The following is a 15,939-nucleotide window of genomic DNA, read 5'->3' as shown; positions in this document are numbered from 1 at the left end:
TTCGTTTCATTTTTTTGTGGGTTGACATTTCACTTTTTGAGATATTCTCACCCAAAGAAGACGACCCCTATTTTCACCAAAGCGGAAAAGTAGCCATCTTGAAAAACGATTCCTCCACAACATGGCAAAATAGCGCCACTTTCGAGCCCAATAGCATCCAATATGCTCAGAATTGGAAGCCCCAAGTCCGGGCCAGAGGTTCATTTCCATATCTCTTCAATTGCCCAATTGTATGGCTCTCAAAACTCTCTAATATAGAATATTTTGAGGGTATAACTTTTATTCATGAGCTCGGCGGACGGATTTTTGGCCTATTTACAGGCGCGCACCCTATAATGCCCTCCCCAAATCGTATGCTTTCGGGAAAGTCCCTTTTATGGCCTTTTCTGTGGCATGATTGTGCCCCACTCAATTCCCCTAAAAATGGCATATCTGTTCCTCAAAATTTTGTGAAGTGTAAAAAAAACAAAAAAACACGCAAAATAATGTTGTACAAAGTATAGATTCCACGGATTGAACGCACGCTACAAATTAACGGTCCACCGACACACAACACTGGTTATTTTATTATCACATAGCGGTTAAAATGCTGAGCGGGTTAAACCGGTGTAATTTCCAATCAATTAACGTCAGGTGAACTTGTCCCGTCCCGGCATGCTTAGCGACACGGTCTGCCACCCCGTGGTTCCCACTTCTCGGTACGTTGTATCACCGTATGGTGCGGGAACCAGTTAGGGCCTCGAAACTGGCAGCGCATCTGTCAAATGTTTACGTTTTTCGGCTGCATCGAAACAACGTGACCACCTCCACGGATCTAGACTTCTTGTACGTCGCACACGTACACGCTTTGACATGCGACTTTCATACTTCACAAAATGTGTAGTCAATGAGCTATTTGTTTTTCAACGCAAGTTTCACTAAAACAGCTTTTGAGAGGTAAGTCATACGTATGACTAGTGAGTAGTGTAGACCTACTACGTACAGTTTAGTGTATCATTTTGTGCGCACGTCGTGTTGAAGTGCAGGTAAGTTCGCAGCTTGTTCGTCATCCGTGCATGCACGGTGCGGTGTGGCACTAGAACTGACTATGGTGAGCGGAGCATCATAGTTCTACTTCTAGGAGTAGTGTGGCACTACTTCCAGAACTGTGACTAGTGTGAGGTTTTTTTTACAAACCTTACAGTTCTGGAAGTAGTGTGGCACCATGAGTTATCAATATCACTCAGTGGTTAATAAAACAAAAATATTATATTATCATGACCACTAAAAGGTAAAATTGTAGTTTTTGCAGCCTCAAATTAACCTCTCTGGATCCGCCCTTGTTTACCCTTTTGAAAATATGCCTTTAATTGGTTAATAATATTTACACGGGTATAAATATATAAATTAGGAGTAAAGAAGTGTTTATTTAGCCATGAAACTGTCTCTCATTTATTTCCATTCTTCAGCTGGCAGATCATATAGCCCCCTCATGCACATGTATATGAGTAGGCATACACGGTACACCATCAGATTTAGAGTTTGAGTCCCAGCTTGACCAATGTGTTTGAAACTTTAGTTTTAGTGTCCCAAAAAATAAGAATTGTCTACATTAAATTGCAGAGTATTTCTTCTTCTTTTTCAGCTTCATCGCTCTAGAGGATTTTTTGTAAAGGGAAATAAAGTTCAATAAGCCATTTGCGAGTTAAATTTGAATAAAATCTGGAACGCCGACTTAATACAATGCTTTGCACGTTTTAACCTAGCATTCTCCTGACCAAAGAGACTGTTACTATATCACGTGATTCGGGGCAAGCCTTATGCTAGCAACCCCCCAGCTCCGGCATGGTCTGGTGTCTTTGTACCATTCTCACCCATTGTGAACAATGTATTGGTGCTGACCGTCTCTTACGTAACTATGCAAGAGCTTGCCCCGAATCATGTGATTAGCAACAGTGTCTTTGGTCTGGAGAATTCAAAGTTAAAATGTGCCAAGCATTCTGAGCAAGTCAGTGTACCACATGTTTTTCAAATGTAAATCTCAAAGGGTATAGGTTACTCGCAAATGGCTTATTGCATTGGGTCTGAACCGTCTGATTCCCATCGCTTATAATTACACAAGAACGACAATATTAGCATGGAATGCAGACAAAGATTCCACTCACTCACAGTAAAAGATTCTAATCCCCCAAAACAGTCACTGCGCAATGTGCATGTTCAGTACCATGCCAGTACAATACTGATAACAATCAGGGACCGGTTCAAGGTCAAATATTCACTGCCATATTCATATCGCCCCTACTACATCATTTGTCTCAACTTAAGTTGGGATTGTCCCATCTATTTGTGCTAGCCCAAGTCCTGAATTTGGCATTCACAGCAGAATGAGAAATGTCACTGCAGTACCCGCCATCTTGTTCAATCACAGGGCAAAAAGAACACACGTTGCTTGACGCTGGCGCACATTGGAATAAACACATGATGACTTAGAAGCGTGAAAGGTTTTGATTGACGTGCGTGCTCAGCAGCACATTTTTTTTGCTTGTGAGCAAGATATCCACAGCATAGGCCTATAACCGTGAAAATGCTTATTCAGCAAATCTGTAGCTGTGTTGGTTTCTCTAACATTTTGCATTACTTGTGACAGATGTGTATACATCTTTTTATGTAAATGCCCTCTCTGTAATATGCCATAGGCCTGTGTGTGACTGAGCATAGAGTAACTGCGTCCCATCTGTAGTTGGGACCATCTATAGTTGGGACCATCCCAAATTCCCAACTAAATTTGGGACAGTTCCAACAGAAGTTGGGACTGTCCAACTAAAGTTGGGACCGTCCAACTAAAGTTGGGGACCGTCCAACTAAAGTTGGAACCATCCCAAGTTGGGAATGTCCCAATTAAAGTTTGGGATCATCCCAACTAAAGTATGGGACCTTCCAACTAAATTTGGGACCGACCAACTAAAGTTGGGACCAAACAACTACTGTCCCAACTTTAAAGTTGGGACCAATAATGGTAGGGCTAAAATTATAGTTTAGGCATAGCATATATTAACCCATATTCAAAATGTCAGTATTTGTCCGAATAGATAGTAAAAAACATTTAATGAAACAGTTCAAGAAAATACTCAATTCATCTTAAAATGATATATCCATGCTGAAAAAAAAATTCATCAAAATCTCCACAAACCCCCAAAATTCAAGGTGGCTATATTTACGGGAACAGTAACACATTTTTTATTGGCTGCAGTTATGACATTGCAACATAACATTGCAAGTCCAATTCGTTTGAAACCCTGAACACACCTTCTAAAACATATTATGGGCTTCAGTTTCTCCACAGTCATCCCAACAGATTTGATAGTTCCGAATGATGCAGTTTTATCAAAAATTCTGAATATTGTTATATAAATGTTGGTATATTCCGCGGGATAATTTCAACTGGGCATGGGCACAGTAATGTGGGTCAAGAGTCATTCAGAATAATCGAATGTTCATTGAAGGCGCATGAACTGATGAACGCACACGGAGATGGCCACAGACTGGGTGTTCGCGTAATGTTGCATAACATCGCGTCAGCAAGTTTATCCCGAATGACCTTTGACCTGGACTACTTCATTGAGATACCGAACTGGCTTTTTGGCCAATGCACCTCGAAGCAACCTATCCGCCATCTTGGATTCCCAAAACATCACACTCTGCAGTTGATGTTTGCTTTCACTTAAAATGATTCCCCTAATGGGCTCTGTACGCAAGTACCCCCTCAAGGGTAAGCAAGGGAGAGTTTGGGGAGACCACCGGAAAAAAACATTCGAACGCATTCCAGACGACACCTGATGCTCACGCTAAGATGCTATGCTCTTGAACAGAATAAAATCAGCAGTGCGTACTTCGACTAATTAGTCGTGCTGTACTACGCGTGCGATGTCGCGAATTGTTTAGTATCAGTACGATCTTTAATCCAAGTGAGTTTTTGATAATAAATTGGTAGGTTACTTGTTTGGATATTAATGCAAATGATCATATTTGTCTTTTATATTGATTACTGATATTTGATAACATTCACTCGACTGAGGGCAGTCTTTACACATCCTTTTTTTCTAAACCGAGCATCTTTGTACTTATGGACACAAGGAATATATATGTAAATGAAATTTCAGCTTCCTCCGTCAGGTAAAAATATGCAAAAAAATTGTTGTAATGTTTTTTTTCGCTATGGCAGCCGAATTTCATATCCTGGACGTCAGCCGTAATGCAATGAAGACGGCATCCAACCTGGGCTAGGGTGATGATAACAACGCACTTTAAGCTAAAATATGGCCCCGAACATTAACACAGAAAGTCTGAAAATATCGCCGAAAGAAAAGTCACAAATTTGGAGCATTTTAGCTGTTTATTTCATTAAAAATTGTATTTATTAATATTCGGCTCGGTCCATTAACAGCGGCCATTCCCCAACATGGTCATTATCATGCTGTGAAGACTGTGTCCTCACACTGTTATTCCCTAATTATTGATATTTCGCATTCACTCCACGTCTTCACTGAGTCTTTACACATAAAGCCAATTGGATTTGTTTGGACTTGGCTACTTTAATTTACCTGTGTTTGACCCCAGGTCTTCCGGCAGGGCTATGATAGTATGTGAATGTCACCAAGGATCAGTGTCAGACACAACATTCCATAGACTGCCATACTTGCCCACAGAACACAGAGCTGTTCCTGTAAAGACCAAATACATACATCCCCCAACCAAAAACAATCCAAAACGATAACTGAATTGGATATGCTCTGCCGTGCTGCTGATTTCAGCAAAACCAAACTGTGTAAATCGTGTTTTCTTGAAGAAACTGAAAACACAAAAGAAAGAGTTTGAATAACAGAGACTGGGACAAGTCTATAAACAGGGACTGAGAACCAAGGGTTATGTGACCTTTGACACTTAGTCAGCTGTTATATCTTGCCGCAGCCCTCCCAGCAAGCCTGCTGATCCATTTTGATACCGATCAGCCGTTGTTATCTGTCCGGGTTTGTACCCAAGGTTGGTTGCCGCTTCATGTCTGATTTCAGAATCAGTTAAAAGCGTTTTTAAAGATTCTTTCCCTGTCCTAGATTAAATTTCACTTCGAAAATTGTATTTGTTTTATTCAGTTGCTATTTTACCTAGAAATATAACACTTATCCACATTTGAATTTGATATCGAACGAAAATATCCACAGACATTTAGTTATTAAATTATCTTTCATGCAAATTATTAGCTGTCAGGCAATAAGTTGGCTCTGGCAGGGCGGGTTCGTTTGTGAACAAAATTACAGCCCTGTTTCAGAGCGTTGCAGATGCCAAAAACAATACATACAACTACAAAATGAAAAGTAGTTAGGGGAATTTTTTTTTGAAGAGCATGGGGCAGTCTTTAATTAATATTCAAAACAAACACTGTAAATCTTGTCGTAATTCAAATTTTGTAAAGAAATAATTCAATAACTACAGGGAAAAACAACTTGTGCTTTGTGTATTATTTTAGATTAAATTGTATCTGTGCCTAAGAATTGGCTATTTTAAAGGGACACTGCGGCCTGGAATGCGCCCAATTGGGATACTAAAGGCATTTTTAACAAATTGATATTAAATGGAAAGAGCATTGAAAAGTAGATTTTAAACGTCTACACAAGCGTCCTTTAAAAACTGGGCGATTTTGTGTCATTCTTGCGAGAATACCATGCGAGAACAAATTTCGGGGGTCAAAATTTTGTCCCCGAAAAATCGAGCTGTTCAGTGAAAAGTGTGATTCCAACCGCTGCGGACGTGTTAGAAACAACATTCGTGCCTTGGTGCTGTGTGTTATTTATGTTACACACACAACGTGTATCATGCATTGAGTGGAAACGACATGAAATATGTATACGTACTCTGTTGTGTAGATGTAAACAATCAGTCATTTTTTAATCTTTTCTTGGGAACGGTAAGACATTAGGTCCTTTCAACGGGACCTTTAAAATAGTACAAGTAATTTCAGGCGGTAATGCCCCTTTAACAAAAATCCATAAAAAGCCTAGATACGTGTACTTGCATTATGCATTGTACAATACAGTGTACTTTATGTCTTGGTCCATATATTCACCTGTATCAAACATGTAGGTCGACATATTTGTTGCGCAGACAAATTGCTTCAAGCTTTGACCTATTTCCAGAGTATATTTAGGTCAGTCGGTATGCAGGGTAAAGTGTTGATGGAGCAAGTAACCTCAAATGACCCAATAACTGGTCTGTGTTATCAAATTAGTATCCATTTGTGTCAATGTTTGTGGTGACTCTGCCAGCAGACTTGTTTTGGGTACACGGCCTTTAACTGTACAATATGTGTGATATGTCGGCGTCGATGCCAAATAAATTCAAATTCAATTGTAAAGAAGAAATTTTAATAGTGAGTGGATCGTGTACGTATGTAAATGTTTGCAGTAATACTTGTTAATCAGTTTTCACTGGGTATATTCACTCCAGTAATAATTTTTTTTATATATTTAAATATTAAAGGTAGCATCCATCATTTGTAATTTGTGCATTATGTTCGTTTGAAGCAACACAAGTGCTCCAAATCTAAAGAACGGTGCTGAACAACTAACCTGATGAAGTTTCAACACAGTGAATGCTGTATATTCCGAGAAAACAATGTTCTAGGATCTCAATTTCAAATCAAAAGTTGCTGAGTCATATTTTTAATTTGGCCTGAATTCAGCGTCCGAGACACGTTCTCACTGAGCCGATTGCAGCTACGCGATGTTGCGCACTGAACCAACGAATTAAAGCAACCGTTCACGTGTGCGTTGTGTCAACGCTTATGCGCATTAGACGCATCGTTGGAAAGGCCTTCTTTCATTGATTTTTTTCAAAATGACAGCTTGCAAGAAAGAATAATTTCACAGGAAGTTTAGTCCCATTACTATCTTTAAACGAAGTAAGCCTTTCAACAATAATTACGTCAGTTACTTTTTGGATAGCTGTAAATGATGGACTGTATTTTAACTGATTGATTTTCTTGGGGGTTGGGGGGTTGGGAGCGGCAACTAAAAAAGTAAGAAAAGTTACAATGTAAGTAAAATCTTGCAATCTGTTTCACCCTCGCATTTTACAGCAACGCAATGTTTTTAATGTTTAAAAGTGTTTTTTTTTACTAAATATTCATTAATAATAAAACTTGGTCAAAAAGATCGCGGAAGATATTTTAAAATTAATTTAAAGAAGGTATGTGCAGCCACAGCATACATGTAGACAAATCCAGGCACGTAATCACTCTACACTCACGGCACCCCCTTCAATGGAAAAACCATTGTGTACGCTATTGAATTTGTCATCGGCACCACGCACTGACATTCAGTTGCGCGTGAGTGCGCTGCTTACAGAACCGGGTTATTTTGGGTTTCACGAACTGACGTCCTCCACAGTGCGGCACTTTTAGAGCGCACCCCATACTTTTTTGGTTTCACGAACTGACACTGACCTTTATTCACCAATTAAAATGCTTTTTAATTTAATTGTTTGTGAATGTGTGCGCGCACTATCGGGTGTCAGTTCGTGAAACCGAAATTGGTGATTACGTGGTTTTCACGAACTGACACCTGCTTGCGCGTGAATGTCAGTTCGTGGTGCCGATGACGAATGAAAGAGCTCTTGACATGAATCTTACTAGGGACTATATTTTGTGCAACTTTCTACTCTTATATGTATGAAATCTATTGGACACCCCTTTTTGGTTAATTTTATCAAAAAGTGCACTATTTTAACATTTTAAGTTTCCATACTTTTGCTAACTAATGAGGGCGCTTTTGCTGTGATGTAATTTCAGGAAGACACTGTTCACTTTAGGGCTTCTGTTCAAATTGTGAAACCAAAATTTGCTCATTGAAAACATAAATGAGTGAGAAAACTTAGCTCATTGGTTTACTGTCATGTACCCAAACAACAAACCACCAAAGAAAAGAAACTTTACGACAGTAACACTTTCAAAGTTCTGGCAAAATTTGGTGCTCAAATAACATCACACTTTTGCTCATGAATATGGAATTTTGCATTAGCATAAAAACCAGAAAAGGGCTCCAAAATGCCATTAAAAATGCCAAATGAAATTGAAAATTTGGGACACAATGGTGCATTTTCAAGGAATGCATTAAAAATTGACATTGCATGGGCCAATTAGTACCCCTTAAAACCCTAGCCTAACCTAAAGCTACAAAACACTAACTACTAGTAAACTGTAGTATGAAATACTTCACCATATAAGTGTGCACAAACTCATAGTATTCTGTAGTACTCCGTTCTTTATCCCAAAGGGCAATTCCACGGTTACTCACGTTACATTTTGATGTACTTTGGAGTTTCCTTGGGCTGTAATTACCTTACTGAAAAGGTTTAATAACTGTTATCCCCATGGTAGATAGAGTAGACCTAGACCTACCTAAGCACCAAAGATGACATCCAGAAAAATGTGTAAATGTATGATAAACAAGACGCACAAAATCAGTTACTCACGTTACGAAAATGTAACGTGAGTAACCGTGGAATTGCCCATAAGTAATGGTTAGGACGTTAGGGTTAAAGTACAAATATTTTGGTTTCTGCCCTCGTGTTGGATTTTGGAGGAATTGGGATGGTTCCAATGAAAGAATGCCTTGGGAGTTGAGCTGCAGCATAAAATGAGGCACCCCCTCCCCGCTGCCCCTCCCCGCTGCCCCTCCCCAGACTGTTCCACCCCCCCCCCCTTTCGTAGCTGCGCCACTGGAGTTATGGATAAAGTTAGTCACAGTATACCTGTCCTTAAAATAAATCCTTGATTAGCCACAGTGCTGTGATGTACATGTATACCACCTAACTGTCCTTTATGATTAGCTGAATGTTATGCATTAAATCTGTCATCACCAGATATCTGCTCTAAGACGAACTATCCATGAAATTACTTCACCTCATTACCGATGGGAAATTATCAATTTGCTCAGAATAATCATTGGAGAGCTTGTTCCAATCTTGCTTCATTTCCCGATGACTGCATCGGATTTCCTCGCCAAATTAAGGGGAGTCGGTGGGGGAGGGGATAACATATCCTGTTCATAACGAGCTGATCAGTGGGTCTTCCTATACTCTTCAAAAGTCGTTATTGATTTTGCAGGCAAGTTTTCAGCTTCTCAGCATTTTTTCATATGCTTTCCTTGTGCTGATTTATGCCATCAATTCTGATGTTGTATACTGCATGCATGTGCTTTTTGCAGGCATTTTTGCAGGCATGACATTTTTAAGACTTTTTTCCCCGAAATCAGACATTTTTAATCTGAGAGAAAGACATTATCAGTTAAGAAAGAAATGCATCTTTCAGATCTTTCATCTCATTTTCAGACTTTTTTTTTTAAGTCGACAATCTCCTTTGTTTCTGTCACTGAATCACCACATCACCAATCCTTCTTGTAATTTTGACCAATTGTGTATAAATTACTGTCTGTTGCCTACGAAATTGAAAAACACTAAATTCTACATTATTGAATTTTGTCAAATGAACATCAGTCCTAGCAAAGAGCTATCAGTGTAGGGTATACTGTGTTATTTTCTTTACAAATTTTGATGAGCTTCTATATGTTTGGCACTCCTGTCGTGTTCCGTTTTGTTTGTCCTTTTCCCTTTGTCTGTCTGTGCATACGTCTCTCTATACTGTACACTTATTAAACTTGTCCGTACACTTGTCTCCAATTAATTAAGCTGAACTGGTTGATAACAGACTTTCTGCATTTCTTGAAAATAATGTATTCTAGGCATATTTAATTCGTGTTATGAACTATGGAAAAAAGAATGTAAAGATTGATTCAAACATGTTTTACTTTAATGTGTACAATGTAAGGGTGATCAAAATAAAGAAAAACTATAGTTATAGCCTAAAAAAATAGGAAAAAAATTGATTTACAAGTCTAACAGCAGATTCGTGTGTGAATTTGATAATTAAATTTTCTATGAACAAAGAGCAGCATTTCCAGTCGTCAAGACAAAGGGCCTGCAATGGTGTATTTGCACACAATCTCCCATAAGGGCTATGACTCAATGCAGATCCATACAGTCAATATATAAACACTTGATGATGCCGGGTCCCGGGGGACTTTCAGGAGTCGAGATTATAATATTATCGTGTTGGACTACGAGTTGCAGGAGCACTTGAAAAAAAAATGGCAATGACTGGGCTCCATCTGACAAAATTAGCATGAATGATCTCAAACAAAGCCTAGCCTAGTCTAGCTTGATGGTCACTTGTCATTGCTCACTAGTTAATTAATGAGGACACCTGCTCAATACCTTCTGTTGTAATGGTCCTTACTAGTTTAATGGATTGCCAATTTTGGAGGCACTGCAAATCATTCATGGTAATATGTGGAGTAAATGTTCAGTCTCATGTTGTTCAATTGATGCTGTTTTTAAAGGTAGAGTAGATCATTTGCAGCCATCCAAAAAGTATCTGACGAAATTACTGTTGAAAAGCTGACTTGGTTTAAAGATAGTAATGGCACTATAAACTCGCTGTGAATTTGTACCTTCGGGCATGCTGTCATTTTGAAGAAAACAATAAAGAAGGCAATTTCCAAAGATGGGTCAAATGACGCATTTTTGGAAATTTCCGTTAGTAGTCGGTTTGTAATTCGGCGAATCTGTGAACAGAAGCGTTGACACGATGCACGGTTGCTATTATTTGCCGGTTCAGTGCGTGAGGTCGCGTAGCTGCAATCGGCTGAATGAGAACGTGTTCCGGATGCTGATTTTGGGCCCAATTCAAAGCATGACTCTGCAACTTTTGAATTAAAATCGAGATCTTAAAATATTGGTTTCTCGGAATAGACAGCATTCTCTGAGCTAAAACTTCATCAGGTTAGTTGTTAAGCACCTGTCTTTAGATTTTGAGCACTATTGTTGCTTCAAACGAAAAAAAATGCACAAATGACAAATGATCTACATGTACATTGTACCTTACTTTAAAGGGCATTAGATGTTTAATTTAGTTTCTGAAAAACAAAACTTGACTACTGTGTAGAAGATGGATAGAATAGGACAAAAACATTGTCTACTTTAATAATAAGGTCAAATTATTTCACTCGATTTTTGTTACAACCGATCATTTCATTGTATTCAATTGTATTTCCGTAAAAGGGCATTTCCAGCATTATGAAAGGAAGCGTAATGTCCGTGAAAGAGCCAATTAACTGTGATATTGAATGAATGATTCAGAGAATTGATCCCAAAATCCTAGTCTGTAATCTCCTTGACCATTACTAGATGATGGATTATATATAAGATTTGCAAAATACATTTTCAGGGCAATTCCACGGTTACTCACGTTACATTTTTAATGTACATTTGAGTTTCCTTGGGCTGTAATTACCTTACTGAAAAGGTTTAATAACTGTTATCCCCATGGTATATAGAGTAGACCTAGACCTACCTAAGCACCAAAGATGACATCCAGAAAAATAAAATGTGTTATGTATGATAAACAAGACGCACAAAATCGGTTACTCACGTTACGAAAATGTAACGTGAGTAACCGTGGAATTGCCCTTCAGGTTTTTTCCACAGAGCTCTTAAAAAGCTGGAATTAAGGCCAAGTAAAAAAAACCCCAAACAATTGATTGTCCCCGCCCGCATCCTTTTTGAAGCCGCATCCTTTTTAAAATTTTTTGTTTCTCACCTCACCTCACTTTTTCTTGTATTTTGCTTTAATGAAATACATAGAACATGTTTAACATGATTATTTTGACTCTACTTACTATTAGGAGGCTAATTAAAAGACGACGGTCATTTTGAACCGAAGTTGACGACCATTTTTAATTGAAATACTTGGCCGCCATCTTGGAAAAAAAAATTTAAAAGCCCTCATCCTCTTTTTGAAAAAATAAAACCCCGGACGATCAACTGGTTTTTTTTTTATTATTTGGCTTGACACTGCAATTGCCCAAAAGCAGAAATCTTACACTTAAAAAAATTCAAAGATATTAAGATTTCATAAACTAATAGGCACTGGCCTATCCTGAATTTTTGTGAGATTGTGACTACACGCTCTCTTTAGCGAGCAATCTAACAGGTCAGGTGATAATATGTTGACCTTGCGTTGCTTTCTTTTTCCGCTTCAGAGTCACAACGATAAAGTACAAAAGACAAGCATAAGCTTGCACACTCAAGAAATCATAACGTGTGAATGTAATCGAAAGTAACTGATTGCTATTACATGACTGTTTTAACTTCTTTTGATGGTAGGTTCTCACACTGAAGCAAGTACATTGGAGAAAGAATTTGTTGCCCAAAGGTAAGAAAAATGTAGGCTACGGTGTATTCTTCTACCGTACACGTACAATGCATGTACGTAACATCTAAACCTGATTATTTTTCTATTTTTTTGTAGTTCGGATTTGTCTGCAGTGTACATGTACGTACAAAACGAAACTGAAGTAGTGTGCACAGATGATATTTCAGAAAAAAGTAATTAGTCATTGTCCAGTGTTGTTGGTAGGCCTGTCGCATAGTACCAACTGGGGGGGGGGGGGGGGGGGGCCCACTACCACAAAAAATACAAAAATACATATGTATGGCTTTTGCCGTGGGGGGGGGGGGGGGGCAATTGCTCGCCAAGGGGGGCCCGGCCCCACAAGGCCCCCCCCCCCTTGGCGACTGGCCTGGTTCTGGGTCAGAGAAGCCCACAAAATTTTGTTAGCTTGATCAGTAAATATTTGCTTCCTACCGATTTGATGATGGAAAAAGTCTTGCTCAAAGTGAAGAAAGGCCGTTTTGTTGCTTTAAAGGGAATATACAACATTTGCAACCATCAAAAAACAAAACTACCAAATTATTATGAATTACATTAATGGACTTTAGTGAATGACAGTCTAAAGCATCACAGTAAATCATTACACCCGGTGTGCTGACATTTTCAAGAAAAGTGGTACTTTTGTATCTATTTTCAAAATGAAAAAAATGGTTTTTTTTCAAATACTGCCCCCAATTTACCATGTTTAGTTGTAAACTTTAGTCTGAATTTTATTTGCAATCTATTTGCACATCTATGAATGGGAACAAGCCTAGACTGGTTCCCTTACCTTACAATTCCTCGACATCTATCCATTGCTTTATTTCAATTTAAGTGGGGTCAGGGAACCACAAGAACAAGATGGTTTTTCCCGCAGCTACAAACACAAAACTTCAAACAAGTCAGTGCAACAATATTTTCTATAAAATACTAACCCCCAAATCCATCCATTTCTGAAAATTACAGCAAAAGCAAATGTTGTATATTCCCTTTAACCCTAACCTCATCTAAAGCTACAACATACCACTAGAAGTAATCTGTAGCATGCAGTACTTCAGCATTGTAATTATACGTGGGCACAGCACTCAAAGTATTGTTTAGTATTTGGGTACTGCATACATAATTTCTGTAATACTATGTAGTATGTGGTACTTTACCCCAAAGTGAGCTTTAGGGGGTTAGGGTTAAAAAGCAACAACAAACAAACAAAAACAAACCTAAAAACCAAAAACACATGGCAGACTGCTTTAAGCATATCGACAGCAAATAGATTGTTCATGTTCAGAATAAATCACATTATCTGTTTTCAACTTTCAATTTCGATTCCTATTGACAGACTATGGACGACGCATTTGAGTTGGTGAACGAGCACTTGGAGAAGGCTATTTACGCCAGCGTCGCACTAAATTCCAATGGAATTGCCTCTGAATCCTTGGAGGCTTGAACCAAACAAGTCTTGGAGCGATCAACGCTGAGCCCGGCGTACACGTAAGTGGCAAATTACCTTTTCCCGGGTGAATCCGTCTTGATCGCCGAACCAAAGTGGCCAAAAGTGTCGTGAGCGCGAGCTGCGTGTTGCTTCAGTAAACACATGCAGTGAGCTTTAATCTATTGGATGTGTGTGTGGAGATCCTTCAAAATCGTGTGCTGCAAAAAAAAGGAACCAAAAAAAGCCTTTAAAGTGTCGTGAACTAGTGCCTTCGCACTGTTTTCAACCTTTGAACAGTGAACGTGAACTTGCTTCTATTGGGTTCACCGTACAAGTGTTGTGACTTCAAAAGCCTCAGTGATTTTACCGTTGTACTGCATAATTCGCCCGTTAAAACTCTCTGTATCGGAACATAATTTAAGTCCTCGTGGTCATTCTTGCAGTGTGCTTGGAAGTGGCAATCAGTTTTTTTTTTCAAAACGTTTGTCGTCAACCTTTGATAAATTTGATGATTCAATCTCTGAATCACAGCATTTTAGTTCTGATGAACATTCCTGCAGTGTGCTACAATTTTATAGTTTTTTTTTATATAAAATGTGCATCATAAACTTGATATACATGTCATTTGTGGGAAAACTCCCAATAGTGTGCTGCAATTAATGTTTGATATATATCTCATCGAGAGGAACATCACTCATTTTATTTTTTATAAATAAAATGACCGACGTTGAAAGTTCGTATGCTGCATCAACACGTCCTCACAAAAATTGACTTTGTTTCTGGACGAGTAGAGCTCGTGTGAGCGATACAAACTGATCCATAAACTTGACCAAGTCACCAGTGAGAGCCGTCAGGATTTCAAGAGAACAATCAACAGAATCCAGCAGACAGATGACGTCATGGTCTGTTGATCTGTGAGCAAGCTGTGATGTGTTTGCTTCAACTACGTGCCTGAAACTCACAATGGCCACCACCAAGATGCCTTCTTGTACTGAACCAGAGCGACCGGTAAGTACAATTCTTTGATTGGATGTCTTTGTTGACACTTGCACAATTTTGCTTGTTTTTTTTGTTTTTCCAAGAGCCGTTTTAAAAATAATAATAATAACTGGACTTATAGAGCACCAAACTGCCAAAGGATACAAGGTGCTTATTATTACCCCTGCTCATCGGGCCAATGAAACATTCCGGCCAAATACCATCTCAGATCCCTGGGGAGTATACAGCTGGATGCTGCCATTTCGGTGCAAAGCAGCTAAAATCAACCACAATAACCATCTCTGCCCTCACAGGAACTCATTTACTCCTGGGTGGAGAGAAGCAATGTGCTACAATGTGCCTTGCCCAAGGGCACACGCCACCCTAGCCACAGGCTGGACTCGAACCCACAACCCGCGGAATTACCAACAGACCACTAATTCAATGCTCCAGACCACAAGGCCACAGCACTCCACAGCACTCCGTTATTGGTATATTACCAAGTAACATTCCATAATGTTCCTTCCAAATACCAATATCAAACAGTAAAGACTGATTCATACGAAATTCACTTCACTTTTGCTATTGCTGGATGTACATGCATGAACCAGTCTTTCTGCCTGACAATAAAACATTCAAAAAATAATTTGACCTTTTATGAGCCATTAAAGATGGTGATGAGGATCTACAAATTTTCTGCATCCACCACAGTAAAAAGTTGTCTGAGTATCACCCGTTCTCCAAAGAGCCCTGTCTCCGGTCAAACGTCTGATATATCTAGGAATGCAAATTTATCCAATGCTGCGCGCCAGCCAATCGGAGTCGATGTTACTAGTTCGTGACATCATTTCATTCCCAAATCAGAACTAATACTCTGATTTGTCGATTTGGATGCAGTGTTTTTGAAATACAACAACGGCCGAGCGTGCATAGATCTACAAAACCTAGACATGACCATGATTGGTCGGCTCTATTATTGCTGGCATATCGCGTAACATATCGTTACAAAGCGCGTAACCGCAGACTTTTTTTGCTCAATTTACAGCACGTCTACGTTTTATTGAAAGATATCCATGACGAGACCTGATATAGAAAGCACCCGCTGATTTGTCAAAATCTAGAGGACAAGAGGCGGTGGTCTTGCATATCAGCAAAGCGGCTCACATATTTGCAAGGGTCTATTATAGACTAAGTAAAAAGAGGAGGTGTTGAATTTTTTAACTATGTTGGT

General features: G+C 39.1%; 1 long non-coding RNA gene across 1 annotated transcript; it reads left to right on the top strand.

The window, feature by feature from the left end:
* The first annotated feature begins 708 nt into the window (after positions 1-708).
* On the top strand, positions 709-14,767 carry LOC119721435. The gene is made up of 3 exons (XR_005270191.1): positions 709-936; positions 12,256-12,304; positions 13,638-14,767. It is a non-coding gene; the product is annotated as an uncharacterized LOC119721435 (long non-coding RNA).
* Positions 14,768-15,939: the final 1,172 nt, after the last annotated feature.

Source organism: Patiria miniata, unplaced genomic scaffold, assembly GCF_015706575.1.
Source record: "Patiria miniata isolate m_02_andy unplaced genomic scaffold, ASM1570657v1 HiC_scaffold_13, whole genome shotgun sequence".
In the NCBI taxonomy this organism is placed as follows: Eukaryota; Metazoa; Echinodermata; class Asteroidea; order Valvatida; family Asterinidae; genus Patiria; species Patiria miniata.
Note: the sequence above shows the minus strand (reverse complement) of the source record. Positions and strands in the feature narration are given on the sequence as shown.